The sequence below is a fragment of the Orycteropus afer genome, unplaced genomic scaffold (assembly GCF_000298275.1).
Source record: "Orycteropus afer afer isolate SDZICR_OR568_19922 unplaced genomic scaffold, OryAfe1.0 scaffold00458, whole genome shotgun sequence".
Taxonomy (NCBI): domain Eukaryota; kingdom Metazoa; phylum Chordata; class Mammalia; order Tubulidentata; family Orycteropodidae; genus Orycteropus; species Orycteropus afer.
In genome coordinates this window covers 1213570-1223074 of record NW_006922045.1, presented here as the reverse complement: position 1 = coordinate 1223074, position 9505 = coordinate 1213570, and positions in this window count along the sequence as shown.

Sequence of the window (9505 nt, the reverse complement as noted above, 5' to 3'; positions counted from 1 at the left end):
CGCCCCGGCCCTGGGGACGCCGCCGCTGAGGCATGGACGCCGCGGGAAAGGGGGCCGGCATGGGCTCGCCGAGTCCGCGCCTCTGCGATCGTGCGAGCGAGGAGCGGCGGGTGGGCGTCTGCGGGCCGGGGAGGGGGCGTGGACCAGGGGAGGGGGAGCGGGGCGGCCGATTACCAGGTGGGCGCCTGAGTCATCGCCGGGGGCCGTGCGCCCCTCCGGGGAGACGGAGCGGCTCCTCGTGGCCCAGCACCCGGGGCTGCTGTGCCGCCGAGGGGGGCGGCGACAAGGACATCCCCGCCGGGATCTGGGAGAAAGGCGGGGAGCCGTCACCGGCCAGTCGGGCGAGGCGCGCGCGGGGCGCAGGCGAATCGCGACCAGGTCCCGGCGCCGGAGCCAAGAGCGGAGGGGCGGGGCCTCGGCGACAGTTGGCGGGGGGGCGGTGTCTCACCGCCTCCGGGCCACACCGTGCTGTCTGTCTGCTGCCCCGATGGTCGGTCTGTCCGAGAAGGCTGGCCCTCCTTCCGGCGAAGGCGCGCCCTTACCTCGGGTCTCGGCTGGCAGACCCAGGCTGGGCGCAGGGGGGAAGGCGACAGCAAAGTTTAGCCGCGAATCCCGGGCCCGCAGACCGGGCTGCCCACCGAACGGGTCCGCCGAGCCCCAGCCGGCGCGCGGGCACCTTCGCTCTTGCGGACCCGTGATGTCGCGGCGGCGTAGCCCAGCTGCCCCCGCTCCGGCGCGCGCGCAAGGGCGCGCTCAACTCGGGGAGGAAACGCGATCCTGGGAGACCTCGGAAGGCCAGGCGGGCAAAGCCAACGCGCGCGGGTGGGTGGGAGCGGTGCGGGAGGGGCGCCGGCCTGGCGGGGCCTCGGAGGGGCACCCCGCCGCCGCGGTTGCCTTCCCGGGGCCTCGCGCCTCGCCGCGGGGGCTGGGCTCTTCTCGGGAGGATGGCAGTGTGGCGCTGGGACCAGGACGGGCTGTGGAAGAAGAGCAGACAGACCCGGTGCCGCGGAGTCGGGGGTCGCCCCAGAAGGCGCGGAGAGAGGCGGGGCGCCCGCGAGGCCCTCCCTGGCGCACCTGCTGCTGCCACGCCGGGCGCCCACGTGCAGGCCGGAGGCTGGGTGCGGAGCTGGGAGCCGCGAGTCGGGGGGCGGCCCGGTCCCCACCCGGCACCGCGAGAGCGCGGGAGACTCCTTCCCTCTTTGAGATGGGGGTCAGAAGGGGACCCCGCCTCAGAGGGTCCCCTGGTCCCGGATGCAGCCTGCAAGGCTCCTTCTACCACGCCGTGGGGCCTCGGCACCGCGGGGTGAGCTGGAGCGAGTGAGGGTGCATTTGGTAAAAAGTGGGAGCCGGGGCGGGGAGGAAGGGAAGGAAAGAGACTTTAGAGATGAGAAGATGGTGCGCGCCCGCCCGCAGCGCCACTCCACCCGAAGGAGACGCCTGTGAGAGGAGCTCGCAGCTTGAGAAAAGAGAAAGGGGCGTGAGGGTGGAGAGCCCAGGACGTCTGCCAGCCGGCGAGTCGCCCACGTACGTACCGTGAAACGAGCGAGGGGAAGCCGGCCCAAGCCCGGGCAGTAGTCCGACCCAGGAGCGATTCCTGGGCCCCGGGCTGGGAGGGAGGCTGTGGAGTAGCGGCGGAAGTGGCCAAGAAAAAGCCAAGGCAGAGGCGAGGGGCCGGTTAATAGAGGGCTCTCCTGATAAAAAGGCCAGAAAACGTTCCCGTGGATCCGGGTCACCTGTAGGGGGTTGGGGGGTGGGGACGGGGCTTGAGAAATGACCATTGCCAGGAGTCAGCAGTTAAAGGTTAATAAAATAGTCTGGGATTGTTCTCATATCCATAAGTGTCTCTTTATGAAAAATGTTGAATTTCTTCAATGAAACAGACATGTTTAAACTGAGGGAAATGACTGAATTTCTTAATCGCAACTTAAAGACAGAGGAATGAAAACTGGGCCTTAGGCTACATGGATCCACTAGCAGGTTTCCAACCCCTCCTCCGCCAAGGTCTGTTTGCAAGACACAGACTTTGTAACTTGGCCACGGAAGTGGTGAGCCAGACCTTTGCAAAGCCAGTAGTCTATGCATCAGGAATGAGGTACCTGAAATTCAGGGAGGAAATCCAGCGCTGGGGAGGAGGGGCGATTCTTACCCCTTGGTGCCCCTCCTCCCTCATCCACCTTCAACTGGTGGCCAGCAGACTTACTGGAAGTCAACTTTTCCTCTTTGGTCTTTGATCCCCAGTGGCCTCCTGCTCAGTGCCTAGGTTGGAGGAGTTGAATTCCTGCTCAAACCCGAAGGTGGAGCAATGAGTGTCCCCAGCCTGGACCCAGTTCTCTTGGCTGTTAACTGACCAGGACACCGTCCAGGCAGCTGCTGGGCCTGTAGCTCCACCCATGCCCCCCAAACTGCCCTGTGACTTTTCCCATAAACCTACCGTTCATGCTCCTACACACAGGCACACCTCTTCAACATCGGCCAGCATCCCCTGACTTGGCAAGTTGCCTTTTCATTTTTGTGTCTGAAAACATCCCTTGCTGAGTAATGCCACCTACCACCTAAAGGGACCCACAGAAGTGTTCTCGCTGAGCAAAACCAGCATATGGGAAAAGTTTAGTGTCTCCAAAGGAAGGCTCCCCACACACAGAGTCACATTTCAGGGTGGGATTCTTTGAAGGGGACAGTGGGCTTTGTGAGTTGATAAGTTTGCTGTATTAGAAGGTGGTCCCCCAGAGTTGTGAAATGGAGACTTGAAATGGAGACTGATAGAGAAAGTAGGTGAAATTAAAGCCACTTAAACTCATCCAAATGTCATTGGTATTATTATTTTTAATAGCTAAATCACACCTTCATAAGCAAAAAGAAGAGTTGGTTTAGGATTTCTACATTGGCTCTTCCGATTCAAAGAACATATGCTTTCCGTCTATATACATGTAGTCCCATGGTTTAACCACAGCCCAACCAAAGCTCCTTGTTGTTTTCTACAGAAGATAAAAAGCACAGTTCCTTGGAGTTCTTTCATTAATCCATCTGCCAAATTGTTACCACAGTCAAGCCTATTCTCTGTGACTAAGAAAGGTGTTCTGACACACGCCATGTGATGTTAGTACTTTCTTTCTTAATAATAATGTTTTTACTTACATAGTTATGGAACAAAATTAAAAGGAGCCCTGGTGGCACTGTGGTTAAGGCATTGGGCTGCTAACCAGCCACTCTGCAAGAGAAAGAGAAAGACTAGTAGGTTTGGTTTGGAACAAAACTATATATATATCTATATATATATCTATATATATCTATATATATCTATATATATCTATATCCTACTTCCATAGTGATACTGCTTCGGAAACCCAAGGAGTGGTCGCTATAAGTTGGGGCCGACTCGACGGCAAATAACAACAACAACAACGATATATATATCATTCTTGCTATTAACAATGTACAAGATTTCATATTGGGTCTTTAAAAGTTTTAATCACTAAATACTGTGCTGTCCCATGCCGTAATGCTCTGGACAGTTGCCTGTGCATGCTAATATTATAGACCTGCTTCTCAGCTGCTGGGTCTACAAGCCGCAAGTGTAACCTGACAAAGCAGAAAGCTTCGAAAGCAGATGACGTGTTAGAACAGCTGAGATCCTGCCTTTGAAACCAGGCAGTATGTTTCGGGATCGTGCCTGAGGATAACTGAGATCCAGTTGTCTTACAAGTATGACTATGCTGTGTTGCTAGATACCACACAAATATTAGCTGCCTGTCACAGGCAAGAGCTTTCATGGCACTGAACCAGTAAACTAACATTTACCAGTACTTAGTAGGTAGTTATTGTTCATGATGCTTCGTTTGACATGGCAGTGGGGCTTCCCGAACAGGGTACTCCCCCATCTGGCTTAGGAAATGAGACGGGGTGCAGGGCATAAAAATAATCCTATGATCTAACAATTCATGATGAAATTTTAGAGAAATCATTTTCCTTCTCTTTGATGTTTAATGGAAAGTAGCTTTTTCAAAATAGCAAGGTTTTTTTTGTAGTCATCAGAATAATTAGCAGTTGAGTAATGCCTGGTGATCTATAAACTAACGTAAACCAGAGGAACATTTGTGAGGAGACATCCTAAAATTGAAAGGTGTGTCGCTCTGCAGAGGCCCCTCCTCTGAGCTGAGGACTGGTGGCAGTAGCTTTCATTACCTCATCTAATTAAAAAAGGAAAGCTAACCATGTTCTTAAAACATAAGTTAAACCAAAGAGTAAATACACATATTTCATGCCAAAACATCCATTGACGAAAGCAATCAAAAACTACGAAATTTGCTAAATCAGATATGATATGCAAACTAATCAAAGCGACTTATTATTATTATTACTTATTGGGAATAACTTGAAAGTTAAGGTAGAACAAGTCTTTTTAAATTTGACTCGTGATATAAATTTTGAAAAGAAAAACAAGCTTATACAATTGAATAGAAACGTTCTTTTTCTCTCTAGTAACAAGATCATTAGCCTTTCTCTGTCTATTCATTCTATGTTCAATGTGGTGCGACGAAATGTACCACAGTGCTTTCATTTCCTTTAACAGGACTAGGAGAGAAGTGGGAAAAGGCTCACCCCAAAATTGCCCGTCTGCGGTCATCAAGCCTATTCTGACTGACCGCACCCCTAAAGGACAGACTAGAACTACCCTTAGTTTCCAAGGCTGTCAGTCTTTAAGCAAGCTGACTGCCTCATCTCTCTGCCAGGGAGCAGCTGGGGGATTCAAAGCACTAACCTTTTGCTTAGCAGCTCACTTTCTTAACCACAGCAAGAGACTGGAGCTCCTTTCTCCCAGTTTTAGGACAGAACAATTTACACACACACATACACCCCCCCCCCCAAAAAAAAAAAAAAAGAAAGAAAGAAAGAAACAGAAAGAAGTAATGCAGTAAAGGGAATTTTTGCCAAGAAGTTTGGTTATGACAATTTTTAAAAACAGATTATAGGATTCATTTATTTTTGAAAATTTGTCATTTAAAATAATAGTTTTCGAACTAGTTTTCTAATTGAGAAACAGTTAGTTTCCCAAATAAATGATGCGTTTATTACTGGGAGGCCCACAATGCACGCCTGCTGCAATAATGACGCTCATTTACTTCTCCAGTGATGCTTTCGAGTGGACTGAAGGGGACGCTAGAGGAGACACCACTTCTCCAGTGATGCTTTCGAGTGGACTGAAGGGGGCACTGGAAATGACACCCAGTGGGCATTCTGAGGGTAATTTTGAAACCCCAGTGAACAGAATGCGTTGTCACAGGAGCAGATTGGTGAATAAAGGGAAGCTAATAGTTTTACGCTATATGTGGAGGACACAAGTTAGAAGAATTTATTTTAAAAGGAGGTTTACTTTGAGGTTTTGCTTGAAGACTATAGGGTGGGGAACATGCTTGGTATGACAAGAACTAGACGGTATTTATGCCTCATAGGACATGGCAGTGGGCTTCACAGACAATGTACACCCACATCCAGCTTAGGAAATGAGAGCAAAGTCAGGGGATGAGGATTGAGTTACTATCTTGAGTGAGAATCAGGGGGCACTGAATTAGAATTGTCTGGATTTACAATTCTAGAACGAGTTGAGATGTTTTGTTGGAAAAACAAACCTGAAGCTGATGCATTGTATTATGTCCAGTTCTGGAGAATCCCTGCTTCTCTTCAAAAGTTTGATTGTCCTGTGGTTGACCAACATTCCCTCAGGATCAGCCCTTTACGTCAGAATGAGAAACGGTAATTCACACACCATCTCCATCTCCCCCATCCTCAATCACACCCCACCTCCGGCACTAAGTGGGACCTGAAGCCCACTTCGCCATGTCAATCACAGGCCTTATGCTTTTACATCTCCCTCTACTTTTTTCCTGACACCAGTATATGCAGGACATAGACAGGTTGTTAAGATGTGTTAAGTCCTCTTTACCTGGCGTCTACAGACATTTGAGTTAACAATCCTTCACCTTACTGCATTTCATCAAATTAAATGAAGAAAAGAAGGCTGGAACAGTACAGAGATTTGCCCAATGCTGTACTTTTTTAAAAAAAAAAAAAAAAACCAATAAAATAAGTGATCAAATTTCAGAACTTCCTGTTGTTGTTGTTGTTATGTGCTGTGGAGTCGGCCCCGACTCATAACGACCCCTCCTTGGGTTTCTGAGGCAGTATCACTACGGAAGTAGATTGCCCAACCTTCCCTCTGAGGAGTGGCTGGTGGGTTTGAACCGCCAGCCTTCTGGTTAGTAGTCAAGCGCCTTAGGCACTACGCTACCAGAGATCTTCCTACTCACTGAAAATAACTTGATAACAAATACTGGATTTTTTTTCCGTGGAGTTCAAAGGAAAGCCTTAGTGTTTTCTGTTATTTTGCTTTCTCCTTACTCCAGCCAGAGAGCGTGTACTTCTGAGCCACGGCAGGCATTTACTGGACATAGTAAATAACAGGATTGAAAAATGTGTGCCCACAGGAATGCAAAGACAATTAGTGAAGTAATAACAAGAGTCCTCTAGGGCAGAGCGAAGGTGGTGGAAGCTCTTTAGCACATGGAATATCAAAGCAAGGGATGGTGGGGACTATTGTGTTGTAAAATCTTTCTGGAGTCAGTAGGTACCTGTATGGGTACTTACACACACACACAAGCACATACACAACATAAGGAGAGATGGGCAGTGCATATCTAAACTAAATAATAACTGCTTGATCTTCTAGAGAAATGGTTAATTACTTAGTAAGATTTTTACATGTGATGGGGAAAAGTGAAGAACGTTGGAATTGGCCACTTCTTATTTGAATGTCAGGTCTGTCAATTGGTAGGTACACAACCTTTGAAAACTTACTTAACCTTCCTGTGCCCTTTGGTCTTCATCTCAAACTGGAATAATAACACATTGAGGTGATGAACAATTCAGTAGGATGGGGAATAAGCCACTGAGTACAGGGCATGGAGTAGGAAGACCCTCAATGAGGTGGACTGACACAGTGGCGGCAGCGATGGGCTAAGCACAGCCAGGATCGCGAGAATGACGCAGGACCGGGCGGTGTTTGGTTCAGTTGTCCAGAGGGTCACTATGAGGCAGGAGCAACTCAGTGGCACCCAACGACAGCATTAGCAGTGCCTGTAACACGTAAATAAATATTGATATTTTATTAACAGTATGTTCAGACCTACCTACTTTTTGTCTGGCTTAAGGAAGCACCTTTCTCCCCACCGAGACAAATCCTTAAACTAATGAAGAAGGAAATGAGTCCCTGGACAGGGTGACATGTCTGTATTTTACGTTATGACAACTTTTATTTTAAGGAAATGATAATCACTTTTTTTTAGGTTGGCCAGAATTTTTATCAGGAGGAAAAACTGTAAAACTTCTTCCCTGAGGCCCCTATATTGAAAGGAGATGTAATGGCCTTGGGTGCTCCCAGCCTTACCCCCTTGGGCCTTACCCTGTCAGGGCATATTGGCCTAATCTCCAAGTGCCAGCAATTGCAAATAGGAAGAACCTCCCAGGCAAACCATTTATACTCAGATTCCCAGCCCATGTTTGTTTATGGAGAAAGCCAAACAAAACAACTGGTCCTAGGGTGGGGTACTTAGGAAGGCATCAGGGTTCAGATGACTCATTGGCCGTAGGCCCACAGATCCGCTGATGATGGTCACCGAGATGTCAATGTCCTTAGCATGTTATAACATCACACTTGCTAAGGCTTTCACCTGTGCAGAACTGGGAAGGGAAACAGGTAGACCAATGTGCCCCAGTTTATGCAACAGCTCTAGTATATATTAAAGTGACACCTCGAGGCCTGCGGTGGAGACATCTTGATGGATGTGCTTGAGAACCTTGAACACTGCCTTCCTCAATCCTCTGAGCTAGCAGAGTGTCTGGTCCACAGGTACTGGAGGATAGCAGCCGCCTCCAGCCTGGAACCATGGAATTACCTTCCCTACAGCACACACTGAGGAGCCTGAGGTTCACAATGGTGAAAGGTAACCAGAAAGTCTGTGAGTTGAACCCACCAGAGGATCCATGGGAGAAAAGACCCCACAACCTGCTCCTGTAAAGATGACTGAGTGGGAAACCATACGGGGCAGTTCTACTCTGTCCGATAGGGTCCCTAGGAGTCGGAATCAACTTGACAGCTCATGACAAGGCAGATACCACACAAGGTGATACTCACCCTCCTCAGGATCTGCCTCACCTCCCTTCATCGACCTGGACCATTACTAGGGCCAGGTCTCAGCGCCATGTAACTGGGGAAGTCCTTGCTCTGATCTGAGAAGAAAGACATTACTAGCCAAATGGATCTTGCTGGTACTGCATTAGGGTGCTGCACTGGGGTGCAATAGCAGCATCCTAACCTATTTCCTCCAAGCCATTATTTTCTCAGGGCTCAAGGAGACATTCCAGTAGTTAATTAGTACAATGGAAGCCAGAATTCCAGGGGATTGCCTTGTTTTTCCACTCTTGCTAGTTGTCGTTGACAGAGTGCAGTCTTTCCACTATTCTACCACTCATTTTACCGGAAATTATTTGTGTTACCATTCTTTGTCAACTTTACACCTTATACAGGTTCCAGTTTCTGCAGGTTCTACTGTACATACTTGAAGTGTCCTCACCAAACTGTTAAACACTGAGTCACAGGAAAGAAACCCCACACAGAACATCTTGCGTTAATATTTATATTTTGTGCCTCACGCTCACCAGCCTCAAACCAAGCCAAACCAACCTCACCAACATCAAGTTGACTCTGACTCACAGTGACTCTCCTTGGGTTTCCAAGGCTGTACATCTTTAGAAGCAGACTGCCTCATCTTTCTTTTGTGGAGTAGCTGGTGGGTTCAAACCACTGACCTGGTCAGCAGCCAAATGCCTTAACTACTGCACCATCAGCGCTGCCTCTTCTGGCACAATTGGTTAGTGAGTTGGGCTGTTAACCAAAAGGTTGATGTTTTGAACCCACCCAGGGGTAGACTCTCCATCATGACCAGCCTAGCACCTGCTATATATCCCCAGGTCCTGCTCACAATGCTGCAGAAATGGTTTCTCCCTGGTTGGGACATGTTGAGACATGAACCTAGTAACTGGTCTTGAGTCAATGAAGGGAGGTGAGAAACTGAGTTTTTAACCACAGGTGATAGTGTTACTTTCATTTTAGGAAATAATTTGTTTTTCTCTATTTCAGTAAATAATAGATAGAGCTTGAGGAAGAGGTTGAATTCAGAAATAAGAAAATAGAGTTAGCTGTATTTTTTATGCATTGAGAACATCATCTGTTAGGGTCACACTCAGCTGTCTCCTTTTACCCCACAAACCAAACTTATTTCCAGACCTCAAGGAGGCATTCCTCATGACATTCAGATAGCTACCTTGGAAATTCCCCCTAAAACCTGCTGCCTGGCCCGAAAAATCTTCTTCAGTCTGAAAACCAGAAGCATATTTGCAAAACAAATGACAGCTTATTCCAGAGAAGTCAAAGGCATGGCCAAAATTAATT